Source organism: Stegodyphus dumicola, chromosome 6, assembly GCF_044657685.1.
Source record: "Stegodyphus dumicola isolate Sdum_Otavi_A_Nest chromosome 6, ASM4465768v1".
Lineage (NCBI taxonomy): Eukaryota > Metazoa > Arthropoda > Arachnida > Araneae > Eresidae > Stegodyphus > Stegodyphus dumicola.
Genome location: NC_140773.1, coordinates 123,892,573 through 123,909,204, shown reverse-complemented (window position 1 = coordinate 123,909,204; position 16,632 = coordinate 123,892,573). Strand labels below are relative to the sequence as shown.

Sequence of the window (16,632 nt, the reverse complement as noted above, 5' to 3'; positions counted from 1 at the left end):
AAGCGTCATTGTCAACTACTCCCATAGTGCAGCCGGAAACATCGAGACTGACCATGGATAAATAGAAGACAGTTTCGTAGTCAGATGAATCACGATTTCGCATGCATCTCGTCGGTGGTCGTGTCAGGGTTCCCTGCCTTTCAGGCGAACTGTTGCTCCCTCCTGTACAGCAAGTACTACACAAGTTGGTGGTAGCGGTATTATGCTTTTGGGGGACGTTCTCGTGGGCAGCTCTGGGACCCTTATTTGTAGTAGAACAGACCATGAAAGCTGCGGACTATCTGAACATAATTGCGGATCAGTTGCATGCCTACATGGTGTTTGTCTTCCCAAATGGAAATGGAATCTTCCATAAAAACAACGCCCGAAGTCAAACGATTCGAATTGTGTTCGAATGGTTCGAAATGCATGAGGATGAAGTAATTCCAATTAGTGTTCTGGCCACCTACCTCGCCGGATATTAACCCGATAACTCACATTTGAGATGTCGTAGAGCGACAGCTCAGAGCTCAAACACCACCGTGTCGGAATATCTCGACTTCGCGTGTCCGCTTCTTAGACATTTGGTATAACCTATCTCCAGTCATCTTACCAAGAACTTGTGGTAACCATACCAAGGCGAGTTGCAGCTATCTTGCAGGCCAAAGGTCGCGCAACGCGTTATTTAGTAGGTGGTTATAATATTTTGGCTCTTCCGTGTGGATATATACATATATATTTATATAGGTTGGGCCGATTGCGACGAAAAAACAGGTGCACAACTACATGTTATAGCAGTCCCATATACAAAATTTCAGCATTCTGCGGCTACTCGTTTTTGACTTATGCGAGATACATACGTACGCATGTACGTACAGACATCAGGAAAAAGTAACTTCTGAATCCATTTTACAATCCGTTTCGGAAAAGGTTACAATCCTTTATTCTGCCCGGGCGTATAGACGTCAGGCAAAACACCGTTCGAATTCATTCAAGAGCGGTTAAAATGGATATTTCCGTTGAAAAATGATACCGATATTTACACGATTACAATAATTCCTTTGTATACGGAAGTGAGAAGGCGCAGCACTGTTGTACCTGGGATAAAAGTTAATTAATAAGACTGATAAATAAACTATTTTTATGACTTCTACCTTATAATTATCAGCAGTTTATATTAATAACAATAAGTTGAAATAGATTTTCTAATTATTTATCAGTAAATAAAAATAGAATTAGTTTTCTTGCTGCCAAAGAGAGTTTGTGTTAGCATTTAATTCTTGAGATCAAAGCTTGGTAAATTGTGTTTGCCTTCTATTCCTCAGTAACTTAAGAAAGCTTTTGATTCCTGGAAATTACAAAAGGCTATCAAAAGAACTTATTTTGTGTTATGTAGCAAGAAGTCTTTGTTTCAAATTAATTTTTTGTGTTATATTTAAATTATTCACTCTGTTTTAAATTTATAACACTCATAACTCATTTGATATATTGGTAAGCTTATTTATGGTAGACAGAGAAATTATGAATTAATAAAAAGATCATGAACGCTTTTTAAATGCTGGTCATACTTTAGAACAAATTTTAGTGAGCCAAATGAATGCATATCCCTTTTGTTCTTTATTATTAGGCATAAGATATTCAAGATCTATTTATTCAAGGTATATCTAAGACGGATGAACTGAGTATCACCTTAAGACTCGTTCATATTGCAAAAGATAATAATTCAAATTTTAATGCCCTTAGCTCTGGTGAGAGTAAAGTAAAAAAAGGATTTACAACATGCAACATTCTTTAAAATGCATTTTTTAGTTATCGAGAAATAGTTTCGCAAGTAATTCACGAGCCCATGATCTCATAATGTGCTATTTGAAACCAGAGCATTCAAAAGTTTAAAAATTGGGAGCAGAGATGGAATTGCCTTAGAGATCTGAGCAAGGAATTTCTGAAGTAATTAAATCATCACAAATAATAATACTTTTCAAGTGATAATATTTTATTTTTAATAAAGTACTAGAAAAGTTATCCAAAAGTTAAGATCTGTGGAGTTTCCAGAATAATGCCTGAACAGACGGAAGATTAACAAACGAATCTGCGCAGCGCGCTACAACTTACATCAGAGAAAACAAAAATCCGTTGCATGTTCTGGTTTTTGCAACAGAAAATACATCAAAAGGAATCCTAGATCCATCGACACAGCTATGACTGCAATAGATGATAATTTAGATAATTTAGAAAAATGAATACCTTGAAAAGGAAAAAAACATCACATTGCCTGGATTAGGAATCGAAAAAAAATTGTGTACCACATATTTTTCGACTAAATTTTTTTATGTGCAATCTCTGCTTTTAAAAATTATTCTTATTAAGTTTTATCAATTTAAAAATCGTAGACTTTTCAAAATGAAATACTTAGCACATTTGAACTTTGCTACTATACAGGCGAATATATTTTTTCGTTTCAAAACTTTTGTTGCTCTGTGTTAGAGAGCAACAAACTGTTTTAAGAATTCACTCTTCTTGTTTTCATTTTCAGATCAAATTTTCATTTATTTTTTCATGCGTTGGATTACTTCAACTTTGCATGTTTTGGGGATCAGTCCATTAAAACTGCGAAAACTTTCATTACATATTTAAGCATTATTTTCTGTATCTTTTATGCTATTTTTAACCCAGCTTGCAGTTTTGTTTTTCAAATACTGGATTTAGAAATTTGCATCTGGTTTTATTTTCAAGTACTGGATTATTGTTTTTGAAAATTTTGTTTCTTGACTCGATCTGTTCAAAATAATTTTATAATTTTTTCTATAATTTCGCAATCTTTTTTAATTTGCTATTTTGGGTGCTAGAATTTTGCAATTTTTGCACTGGTCACTTCGGCTTGTACCGTTTGGATTCGTAAAGACCCAGATTACGTTTTTTATGTTTTTGTAAGACTATTTTTAAATTTTAAACTAATTTATGTTTGCTGGTTCACAAACAAGTTGCTTTATTCACTTGTTTCATTGCGCCAGCCCGTTGATGACGAAGCGAAAGATGTAAATTTCATATTTTATTTTTGGTTTTCGCATATTCCCCCCCCCCATTTCTCGCAGTTTGCTTATGTCATTTATTCTGAATAGAAATATGTGGTGAATTTTAAACGCTTTTCTTTCCGACACATATCTCTATATATAGTGTTACATTTGTATATTTAGTATATATATATATATATATGTATATACTATAAATACACTTATATACATGCGCACTTGTTTTTTAGCCTAAGGGTGCAAAATTTCTAAAGCATTCGAAGTTATGTACCATTTTCGGTTTGTCATATAGTCAAAATCTAACATGCTATGTTCTCAGTCGTAATTGTGTATGCATCTTATATGCATATACGAGTTTTAAATACACAACCTGAGAAGTTCGGGATTATATCAGAATACAATTTTTCATGAAAATCTGTTCAGAGCTTCACGAAAAATATCTTCTCCGGTATATCAGTTTTAGCCAAAATCTAATATGCCTTAAATATTGAAACTGAAAAGTTTTCGATTATATTTTACGGACTACAAGTAAAGAACCACTTAGTACGTTTGCCTAATTTCAACCAAAATCTAATCAGCTCTTTATATAAATGCAGAAGACGTAAATACGGAAAACGGAAGGTTTTGGAAACTTCACTGATGAATTATCGTGTACGAAACATCGTCACACACATACATACCTACAGACAGAAATCATTATTGAAATATTAAACACATATTGTGGAGCCCCAATTGATATTATTTCCTACAAATACACTCTTGAATTTTTGGGACTGAAAACATTGCCTCCCTTATCTTGTATATGAGTTGTCTTAAGGTAAAAACTCAGCTTCCTGAAGTCGAATTTCAATTAATACATTGAAAATGGGTAATAAATATTCGATATTGTATTATTAAACACATTTGTATAGAAGGTATTTTAAACAGTTTTTATATCTGAAGGAGAGTTCATTGAAAAGCAGTACTTTCCATTTCATTTGAATAAATTTAAGAATTTTACAAAACTTAAACATAGTTTAATCTTTATTTCAATTTACAATAATGATTTGTTTTTAAAAAAATGGTTTAACTTCTATAGTTTTCATGTTCTTTCCTTGAATTTATAGTTCCACAGCCAAAACTTAAAACTAACACTTTGCACTTGATTTCAATCGATGATTGATTCTGTTGTGAGATTAATTAAATTGTGAGATTAATTAATTATTGTGAGATTAAAATTAAGCGTAAGCAAATATATATAACTCAAATTTTAATTTTCCTTTATTAATTATTTCAAGAATGGGACATTTAAGTCTTCAAATCCTACCAATCTCACCAACACATAAATTCCAGAATTAAAAAATTCGCTCATTCTTCTTCTCTCTATTCTTAAACATAATGAAATATAATTTTAAATATAAATATTTTCATTAATGATTTTCGAAAAATTTTTCTTGGCTGCTGTGAAAACATTCATAAAAAATAAAGTATTTGTTACAGTTCAGTAGGTCATGATCGGCAGTGTTACCAGCTGTAATGTCTTATAAAACTACGCTCTTAATTTTCTATAGAGAATTTTAAATTCCATTTTCCGATTATCAGTTAACACTTTAAATAACACTCCGACTGCTACATTTGCTTGAATTTAAAAGTGATTGGGGGGAAATGTTAAAAGTGTGAACAGTTACTCCAAACGCTTTCGTGAAATTATATTGAGAATTTGAACTGATGAAGTTAAAATTTCATTTGTTTCTTCTGAATAGATATAGGTATATTTTTAAAAACTGTTTTTCTAAACATGTTCCTTTAAGAAAGATTCGAGAATTAGATTCGGGAAAATAAAGGTTGTCCCGCTTTTGTTTCCTTTCTTGAAGTTCTGATTGAAATGTCAGTGGTTATAATAGTATATTAGTGTGCACTTTTTCAAATGATAACTAGCACAAATCTTAAATGTTCTAACTGATTTAATAACCTCACAGAATTTCCGTTTCGAAATTTCAATTGGAAACAAATGAAATCTTATATAATCGGGAACTAAACAAACTTTAGTTTAATTTACGATAATGCAAATGAAATATTTGCTTGCTGAGTTTAGTAACAGTAAGGTAATGGAATTAATAAAATGAATTCGTTTCTATTATTTTTGAGAGTTCTAAGTTTCTCTTTAGTGAGGCTTCTCACATCATATTCAGGGAGAAATATTTATATTTTATGCATGTCAAAAATTAATAAAAGAAAGGACTCTTTTGTATTATAAATTCTCGTTTTTAGGTCGCCTTTGCACAGTTACTACTGGTTCAAGTCATTATCAAACAGGTAAATGTTTTTGTAAGCCTGGTTTTTGGTGTAAAGAGTTAAAAGAAAAAGATAAGGTAAGAAGTCACGTAATTGCTCTGTGTATGATATTTGTTTTTCTTAATGATTAATATAAGAATGAATATGGCAGTTAGCTTCATGAATTTTATAACTATTTTCCTTATTAATACGCTTATTTGTTTGCCATATTTGTGATAGTAACGTATTAGTTTATGATAAAGAACTCGGCAGTTTAAAAGTTGTTGCACCATTCCTTTTACTGGTTATTCATAAAACTGAGAAATTTAGTTTAATTTTTACGGCCCCAAAACAGGGAAATAGAGATTTATCAGACTATAATTCAGAACATATTTATCATAATGAATCTGGTCTACCAATACAAATAAAGTTTTTGAAATTTTTAAAATTATACTGAATGAGAGTAAGCGATAATTGTAACAGAATATTTGTCTGAAGTCTGATGTACTATGTCCGAGATGTTTATCGGTTATGGTAACGTCCCCTTAATCAGACTTTCTTCATTTTTGACGTTTCATGTAATTTGTAGAGTCTGCTAAAACAGAAGGCATTCTGATTGTGAAAAATTAGTTATGTGTATATTCTATAAAAACACTATACCATGCAATATTCGAAGATGGTGATCATAACATTAGGAAGCAAATTACATAGTTTTAGTGGATTTGGTTAATATAGAAAATTCTAAAGACGTGTAAAGATAACGTTGAAACTGCAAAGCATATGGATGTAAATGATTCTGAAGTACTGTAAAGGTGCTATGAAGCATAAAAACGTAGATTGTTCTGAAATACAATAACTTAAAATGGTTCTGAAATTTAAGCACTTGAAATTTCTTAGGTACTAAATATATCCCATTCGAGTTAAAGTATAGATGATAACGATAATGATGATGAGATGGGAATTATATGAATGATAATGACGACGATATGGAGATTATACGAATGATAATGACGATGAGATGAAGATTATGTGAATGATAACGACGATGAGAGGAAAATTATGTGATGTTAATGACGATGAGATGGAGATTGTATGAACGATAATGACGAGGAGATTAATAGTATATGAAAGAAGAACGACGATAATGTTGTTCGAATACTCATCAGGATGAAAACAGTATGGATACTGATGACAGGAAAGCGCTTATTATGGAAGAAGACGGCGATGAGTTACCTGGTCCTGTTGCGTGAGTTTGCTATCCAGTTTAAGCCAAAACATCCGGAGAGAAAGAATCATCAGGATGGCCGAATGTAGGAATTGACCAAAAATTAAATAATCGGCTTAACAATAAATCAGAGAAATATATAGTTTGATTAGCGTTATTGGGAATGCCTTCTTAGAGTTGACAACAAGAATAAAATTCAAAAGCTAAATGTAAGACATCAGCAGTTTTCTATTAGTATCTTACATTTTGTATTTTCCTGCGTGCCGTATGTGTATTTGGTGTGCATTATGTTCTTTAAAATATCTTTCTAAATCAAGAAGCCCCACTGCCGCCCGCATGAATTCTACATGTATAAGCAATACGGCCCGATAAATGTGAAAAACACATTAGATAACCAACAAAGATCAAGGATAAATAATTTAAGTAAAATCCTGGAGGCATATGGAAAACAATAACTCAGTTCCGTTTCTGCATCATTTTGTCTTATATGAATTACATATTGGTATGCATATTTTTTAAACTAAGGAAACGTGAAGTATGGAATTTAGAAAAAAAGATGTTTCAAAATTACCATGGAGCCTCAGATTCAACAGAACTGCAAATGCAGCAACTAATTTCATAGTTTTTTTTTTTCTATGCAGTAGAGAAGACGTACTTTATATATTACGTACCATTACGTAAGTCTTGATTAATTTATAAAGCAATTAAAGTTAGATAACTTATCCTGAATACAACCTTGGCACATTAAAATTATTTAGATGTCTTTTCTAGCTATCCCTGCTGAAAATATCGATATAGAAAATAACTTATTTTAAATAATGCAAACCGTTGAAATCTTGACAGAAAGACTCTCTTCAAACGTTTTTGCGTAACCTATAATAAGTAATAGTAAAAAGTAATAGTCAGAAAACAGAACGTAAGGCGGAGGCGATCATCATGTGAGAATTTTTCACATAAAATTCTATGCAAATGGTATTTTTCCCACTGTTACGACAAGGACTACTCAGTAAAGTGAGGATTCGTTTCTTAAATAAGGACTTTCATAATTAGTGTTACAAACAATTTTCAAATGAATTGAGACTTAAATATTTCTTCATATTGCTTTTTTCCCTAGATGTTCTGTGTGAATTCTAACGATTTCAGAAGTTAAGAAGTATCCTGCCAATAAGCTGCTGTTTCCAGTGATGAAGCATTATTTATAGAATTATTCGTTACGTGGGAAACTGAAATCTTATTTTGAAATAATCAAGAATTTTTTTGCACTTACAGATACTTGCATGTATTTCTGGTTATGGAAGTAAATAAATCAGTTGTAAATGTCGGTAAAAAATAAATACAAATAATTATGCAATAATTTGGAAATCTAGTTATTTTTAAATGTATTTCAATGTCTTAATAAAGAATTTCACAGTTTTCTTGGTGTAATTTTTCTAACTACTAATTTAATACGATTTCTGAGTTTCATAAAATAAATGGTTGCAGAAGATTAACGAACAGCATAGTAAAATAATTATACTATCTGTAAAATAAGTTATATAATTGAAAAAAAAATTATAAACTATGCGTGCCATATAAATTGAAAAAAATTAAATAATGAAAGATAAATTTCCTAAATGTAAGTTGACAAACGTTTGCAAAGTAAAAGGCAACATAAGAACTTTTATTATCATAACTTAATATATGCATAATTTAACTTGCATTGACAGCTATGCAAACTTCTACCTAACCTTTTTAGTTGAAAGCCCAAACTCCACATACTAGTCTTGGAATCAATATATAATGTTATGGGTTAAAGCCCAAAGTCTGGCCACTTCACCCAATGATCAGCCCGCTAATGTGGCTAAACCCTGAAGAATACAAAAGTTTACCATTACTTCGGGCTTTAACAAATCGAAAGTAAGCAACGTTAAGAATTATATTTACTTTTAAATTCTTATTAAAGCTGATGCTCACCAGATGAGAAATTTATGTATTTTATTTAGTGATAAAAATGTTAAAAGCGAAAGTTAAAAGCTTTAGCATGAGCTTCAACAAGCTAAGCAGTTAATATGTACAAAAGAATTAACTAAACATTTTGTCTACATTTCCCACGCTGATTTTCAACGCAGTTTTAATAGTTTACCTAAAATAAACAGATATTAAAACGTATAACTTGCCAGCAGGAGAATATATGAAATCATTGAAACTCAATAAAAAGCGAAATTTCTTGATTATGTTATTTTTGCTTCGTCAGATTCGTCTGCAAGGCTGATGAAAAAAAAAATCAGATGTATACATCAAATGACTTCTTTGTACGGAATATTAAATTATGCGCATTTTTTCCTGCATTTCATTTATATTTTTCATTCTATTAATTCAGTTCGGTCTTCGCGACAAGACAAAAATACATAAAAATTCAAAATATCTTCATTAAAAACTGAAAGATATAGAAAAACATAAAACACCAAATACAGTTAAAACAATTTAAAAAATTTAGAATTTACTGTCCAGTTTCTACGCAAAATAAGCAATTCGGATAGCAGGCAAGAAAGCAGATTTTTCGGTGAACAAAACCAAGTTTCGTTTTTGTCTCACTTGGCAAAAAGACACTGAAGGTGCAGAAAGACTTAATTCACTATTCTGCTCAGTTCTAAATGTACATAAATATGGTTGCTATGGTAAACAAATTAGACTTAGCATCACTTAAACAACTTTTAAATTGTTTATAATTCTACAACTATTGCATGCAGATTATTAAGTAAAGGCATAAAAACCTTAACCGGAAGATAAGAACAACCTAATTCAATCATTTGTAAAGCAAAAAATGCACAATTTTCCACCATATAAGAATAAAAAGACTGATCTCACTGAACCGAGTAACAAAGTGGGAGTATACATACAAAATTTCAACGTTCTGAGGCTATTCGTTTTTGAGTTAAACAAGATACATACATACATGCATACGTATGTACAGACGCCATGAAAAAGTATCTTCTGAATCCATTTTAAATCAGTTTTATGATTCGTTTGGATAAAGAGAGTCCTTTATTCTGTTCTTACCTACAGATATCACGCATAAACATCTTTAAATTGCATTAGATTGTGGTTAAAATGGATATTTTAATGATATTTTTTCTTTGAAGAATTTTCCGTGATTACAATACTTCCTTTACTTCGTACAAGGAAATAATAAATGTATTATGCAAGGTTTTATTATAAAGGGTTTCTAAAAAGGTATCTGATCTTGAATCAAAGAATGACATTTCTAAAAAGATCGGAAACCCTATAAACAAATCATGTTTCATTATACGCCATGAATAAGCAGATATCAGAAAGCATCAGTAATAATGAATGCGGAAAAAAAAATTAAAGGTATGATTTTATATAAGCGTATAACAACACAAACATGAATCAGCATTTGAATAGCCTTCAAGGTTATCGACGTACATTCCTAGTAGACTTATTTTCTTTGCGAGTTGTTAGAAAAGCATAATTGAGCTAATAATTTGTCTGAACTTCGCTATCGACATGTTTTACCACTCGAAGTTTTCCTAATCTAAATAGGTGGGCAGTACGTTTTAAATCTCTCTTCCCTCCTCTTAATTATATTTTCCACTTTCATTATTTACACAGATTTCCTCAAAAGCTAAGAGCTATGAAACAGCAGCTGTATATAAAATTTTTTCTAGATACAAATTGCTTTTCGTACATCAGTTAACGGATACTTTTCCACATTTATGAAATGTACTGATAGCATGTATTTATAAAATACACATAGTACATATCTGTGTGCAAATTCAAAAATTAACTTTCAGATTTTTTCCCTCTTATTACTTTTATTTTCATTTCCCTTTTTGCTACTAAAAATCATTTATTTTGGGGGGCTTTCCTAAAACGAACTATTAATGAAATACCCCAAGTCAGTGGTCTAAAATTCTAACCGCATGAGGGCGAATCCACGATCCCAAAAGCAGCTAACGGATCACAGAATTTTTAACGAGATTTAAAAATAGTCTTAGAAATAAAAAATAATTTCATTTACCAAATATCATCAAAATGTACATAGACAATTATACGTAGGTTGTTTTTTTTTTTTTTTCAACCTCCGATCGCACTGTATGATGGCCAGGTATGTGGCAGGTGATTGCTGTGCGTAGTAGGCGACTGCGCATCTCTCCGTCAACACGCTCTGTCATTGGCGTATTCAACACGCCATTTTCTGTTGAGTTGCAGTCACGTAAACATGGCTGTCGCTATTGACTCTCCCGCCAAGTGTGAATTGCGAGCTGTTACTCGTTTCTTGCAGGCAGAAATTCATCGAAGAATGAGTCGAGTGTATGGAAACAGCTTTATGAGTGATGGCGTTGTTCGTGAATGGTGTCGAAAGTTTAAAGATAGCCGAACTGATGTGCATGATGAAGGGGGTTGAGGACGGAAGCCTGTCGCTATAGACGACATTGTTCACCGAGTTGACCAAGCGGTTAAGCAAAATCGAACGTTCACCATAAGTGAATTATTGATGAAATTTCCGGAAATTTCAAGATCTTCCCTGTACTCTATCGTTACGGAACAGTTGCGCTACAGAAAAGTTTGCGCTCGCTGGGTCCTACAGATGTTGACTGACGACCACAAAACTCGCCGAGTGGTTGCAGCGTTTGAGTTTCTTGACCGTTACAATACTGACGGAGAAGACTTTTTGAAATCCATTGTGACAGGTGATGAGACATGGGTTCAATATAACACGCCCAAAACGAAACGACAATCACAACTATGGATGCACACAAATTCTCCGAAGAGACCCACAAAATTCAAGCGAACCTTTAACAACCGTAAGGCCGTTATGGCAACTGTTTTTTGAGATCAAAAAGGTGTGTTGCTTCGGGAATTACGGAGAACTATTCAAAACAAATGAAGAGGCATGCTGACTTCTGGAATTTTTCTGATCCACGACAATGCCCGTCCTCACAGCGCTCGCGTAACCCAACGGCTCCTTCAGCAATTTCAATGGGACATTTTCGAACATCCGCCATAGAGTCCCGACCTAGCGCCGAGTGACTTTCATCTGTTCCCTGAACTGAAGCAGTGGATTGGTGGGAAGCGCTTCCAAAATGACGGGGAGCTGAAAGAAACCGTCACAACTCACTTCCAATCATAGACGGGGACATTTTATGAAGAGGGTATTGCAAAGCTTGTTCACAAATATGACAAATGCCTCAATCATCAAGGTGATTATGTAGAGAAATAACCTGTATTGTACATTACTTTTGGTAATAAAATCCTTTTTGGATATTCACCCGTCTTTTCTTTATAGCCCATCGGAGGTTGAAAAAAAATAGCCCTCGTAGTAATAACGCAAAGGAAAATGTTAAAATTTTTATATTTTCTACCTGAACTCTAAAGTTTGGTACCTGCAAGAAATTCCTGTTGGTTGTAACTTTGTAATTCAGATTTAAATATTAAATGTTAAACTGACATTTATTTCTGGTAATTTCAGTATGTTGATTAATCTTCAAAATTAATTACTGTTAACTTAAGCTAGAAAACCGGAAACACCAGAGTACTGAAGCATCACTAAATAAGAAAAAAAGGAAGTTTTTTTCCTTTCTTTTTGGCCTTCGACAGAAGAGCTGGCCTAATAGGTTATGTGCTTTTCAGCCTGCTGTATCTCGCCTTAAAAAGGTTAGTACTGGGTCCTTCGGGGACTAATTACATTTAAGCCTAGTCCTTCGGGAACTGACAATGTTAATTGAAGAGTACTGAAGGGAAGACCAGAATATGAAATGAAAATGCATGGTGGGAACTTTGAGACAAAGGGGAAAACCTTTCACTATTATGGTACATGTTAGGCATACAAAGATAATAAGGACAGCGTAACCACAGGTACAGATATAAAGATGAAGAATTTCAACAAATACATTAAAAATCATAAAATACATTAAATGAGTGCTGGATTAATCATAATAGTAAACATTATTAAAAACAAAACAAAAAAGATTGTACAAACACGGAAAATTTACTACCTAACCAGGAAAATACTTTACCCTAGGCACGATGCCTGGCCAAAGAATTTCTTTGACTTGTCCCAAAACACAAACAGACAAAACTCCATATTCATAATATCAGTAGCAATCGCGTATATGATCTGCATCCCTCTAAAACTATAAGCACTGGATTTGAAACAAATGCATAGTTAAACTATATTCGCAAGTCGCATAAAATGAACTCTTGTTTCAAATCATCGGTTCCCATTATTATCGCATGGTGCTTTCAGATTGAATCTCACAAATAAAGAAGAAATTATAATTTTTTAATATTACATAGAATAGCAAGCCGTAGAAATGTGGTTCTTGATCACAGAGCAATTTAAGATTCTGAAATTGTGTGTTTCGAATATAACGAATCATTTTATATAACTACTCATCTTCAACTGAAACTGAGGATTATTTTTATGAGTTTAATGAAGTTTTAGAATTTTTTTTCATATATGTGTTTAAAATAGAAATATAAGTGTTAATTTAGCACTCAATATGAAGATCTGTGCTTTTATATTTAGTGATTCTCAAAATATAAATAATATTAGAATCTGGTTACTTCTTGTTGTATATTTATTGACAAGATAAGCTAATAATTTACAAAATATGGATTTGATTATTTTAAGCATTAATAATGCAATGTGTGAGTGAGTTCTTTGGTACATGTTTTCTAATTAACGTTCTTTTGGGGGAACTTCCTGATTAACGTAACATGACTGTAGATTGAAATGACGTTTCTATGGTAATCTCTTTTATTCTTCCTTTATAGTTGTTTAGTTTGTGTTTCAAAAATACCAACTTTGATTCCTTTGAATATTTTACATTTTATCTAAATTTCTGAATATTTTTCATTAATTATTTTATTTCATAAGCTTTTACAGATTTTCTTAAATGTTTCTCTCTTTTACTTACCCTCGCCTGCTGAGAAAACGGTGCTTTTACACCATCTGTTATTCTTATAATGCTGCATTTCCAAGCACATTTCTTTTACTTTTTTGCCGTTTATTAATTGAAAATCGAACTGCAAAGAATATGTGATTTTCTTTTTCAAAATGTAGGCATATAATGGCATTTGTTTTCACAATAATCTTTTATTAATAACAATCAAAAATTACAGTAAGCTTTGAGTAATACTAATCAATAATCAGATAACATGTGGCCTTCAAGCAGGCAGGCAGAACGCGCTTGTGATTTCACCTTCAAAAAACCTACTCTTAAATACTAATTTCTGTCTACCTCCTTTGAGCACACGGACACTAGTCCATTCGCATTTCTTCAACAGAGTGTGAGCTGAAAGCAAGAGAAATAGGAAATCTACTTCCATATAAAATAACTGTTAAGTAAATTAAATAAATCCCCACACTGTTATCGATGAAAGGATCAATTCTTTCAAAATGATTGACGCCGAGCTGAAGCAACCCTCATGCAGCAAGCTTTAGACGGCTTCATTAACAACTCCTTAAGATTAATACTGGAACCGCAAATGATTAACACTGCTCTAATCAATAGCATTCAGCTTTGTATAGAAGGAAACTGAGAGGTTCCTTTATTCTTCTAGCAGCACATAAATATGCAGTTCTCGGTGAATGAAGCTAGTCGCATTGGGTTCGGTTTGACAGAGGTTCAATACCAGCTCTTGGCTTTGAGCGTCAGTCGCTACATGTCCTTTGTTGTCAATGTACTCTCTCATTCTCTTCTTCAGCCACGCGCTCTGGGGAATTTATTCATTGTCAAGTCTCATCGCTGTAAGCACAAATGAATGTTTCCCACTTGATGGTTTCTTTCTCACGGAAAAGGGAATTTTTCTTCAGCATTCCTGTTTTTCAAAGTTTCTGCATTCATTAGATGAAAGTCTATTTAGATAACATCTCAAAATTGCAAAAAACGTATATACAACTTAAAATCAGTCACCCAAACTTCTAGCCCGTTCTTTGATATTTTCCATAAAAATCAAACATTGCTGTTTGATTGTTTGAATACTAAGCGATTAACATTATTATTATTTGTCTTTAAAACCACAGCTATAAAAAACTGTAATGTATACAGTTTTTATAGCTGTAAAAAGCTTTTTATAGCTTTATAGCCACAGCTATAAAAAACTGTATTAAACACAGTATGTAAACAGTTATAAAAATGTTCTTCTAATTAAAAATTAAAAAATAAGAAATTTTAAATTAAAATTACAATTAAACATGATAAAATTTAATAAAGTGGCACAAAATTTCATGCGAAAGAAGAGTGGAAAATGCTACCATCTTCATCGACACAAACTCGTATAATTTTCCTATATGCTTAACGTGTCTGATTTTTACTTTACAATGGAAGGTGTTCTTGGAGCAGGATGTGTTCTTAATTAAAGTGCACCTAAAATACATATTTACGCGTAGTATAATCTTCATGCTTCATCAAGCTCAAAATATGACTAAATCTGAAATGTGTTCTATAAACAGATAAAGTTTTGTAAAATTTCACAAATTTTCGTCATTTGATGCTTTATTTAATCTGTGCTCATTTGCTGTTTCTCATGTAATGAACCTATTTCACTACAGACTGCTCGGTTAAGAAATTTGCATATGAAGATTCAGCTATCTTTGATGTATTACTATGCTATAATTGTATCATAAAACAATCTCCCTTTTAAAGATTTATTAAACGCGTGAACGTTTTATCGATAGAATTTAGTTGAAAGAATATACAGTATATAATATTTACAGACTATAATACCATTTTCCTGAACCGAAAGAAACTGATTCATGAAATGGTGCTGGATTCATATTCTCAATAATTACTTGTTTCTGAGGATTTTTCTGCCATTATTTTAAATGGAGGAACATACAATTTTGTTCTACTAACTTAACTATAGTTTTTATTTCTCATATCATTTATTCTGTCTTTGCCTTATTCAGCGGATTAATGCCATTTATTCTGCTATTATAGTGACATTCTCATCATAAAATAATTATAATGACGAAGTCACATAATTTATCGAAAATGTTTTTGGGTCGTAACTGTAACATAAATCAATGACAACAAGTTCTAGGAGATTATTAAAAGTATTTTGGGGCAGATATGTTTTATGGCTTTTTCCAACTTTTTCCTATTTTTTAACTGTCGAGTATAAATCTTGGGCTAGCTAACATCTGCAGTAAACTGCTGAATTTGACATGAGCTAAAGAAAGTGTTTCTGCACTTCTTAAGTGTTTTGCGAGATTTCATACAGCTTTTCAAATTTAGCATATGTTTGGGCTCTTCGGAGTTAATTAGTTCAATAAATTTAATCGTTATGCATATGCTGACACAGTTTTGATTCACTAATACTTTCATTTTACGTAATTGTTCTTAAACAATAAAAATAATAATTTTATTAATAATAAATAATTTTAATGATAATAATAATAAATAATTTTATATTTTCTATTTCATGTCAAAAGTTTTTTTTTTTTTTTTAAATAATAGAAATAATTTACAAAGTATGAAATATTCTTACAGAAAGAAAAATGAGGTTAAATGTAAGCTTATAAGGTCTAGAGAGCAATGTTATTTCAATCATATTTTATACTATACTACTAGATATAGCTTTAAATGGAAATGACACAAATTAGAGAAAAGAAGACAATATACACTATAGGATGGAGTACAGTATTATATTATATAAACAGAAGTTTATAACTGTGTGAGCTTGCAAACTTAGGATGCTTATAACAATAAATATTTTATCAATTTATAATGCTTTTAATTTATAATCCTGGCCTCCTAAAAACTTTTTTAAAACGTATTTCTGACTGAGTTTCAAAATGACCTAATTTTCATGAGAGTAAGAAAATTAATAGTTGAGGATATTGCCTTCCTCTTACAAAGTTATGTGTTCCTAAAATTGTGTGTAATTGATCTTTGAGTTTCAAAGTCTGTTAGGTAATTTAAGAAAAAGACCTACTCTGTGTCCTTTATATACACACGTATCTAACTCTTTTTATCCATAGCATTTCTAAAAATATTCTGCCTCTGCGATAGTAAACTGAATTTCTGATGGAAAGTGAGGAGATTTAATACCCTGAACTCTCTAATTAAGTTGATTGCCTAAACGTATGCTTTACATGCACGGCACTATATCTGGCGACTGAATGAAAAATGTTTT

General features: G+C 31.9%; 1 long non-coding RNA gene across 2 annotated transcripts in view; it reads left to right on the top strand.

Moving 5' to 3' along the window:
• LOC146996835 (uncharacterized) overlaps positions 1-7,887 on the top strand; it is a 107,688-nt gene extending 99,801 nt beyond the window's left edge. For both annotated transcript variants that reach the window (XR_015041716.1, XR_015041717.1), the window contains exons 4-5: positions 5,259-5,359; positions 7,601-7,887. This is a non-coding gene — a long non-coding RNA (uncharacterized LOC146996835). The remainder of the gene's footprint in view (positions 1-5,258; positions 5,360-7,600) is intronic.
• Positions 7,888-16,632: the final 8,745 nt, after the last annotated feature.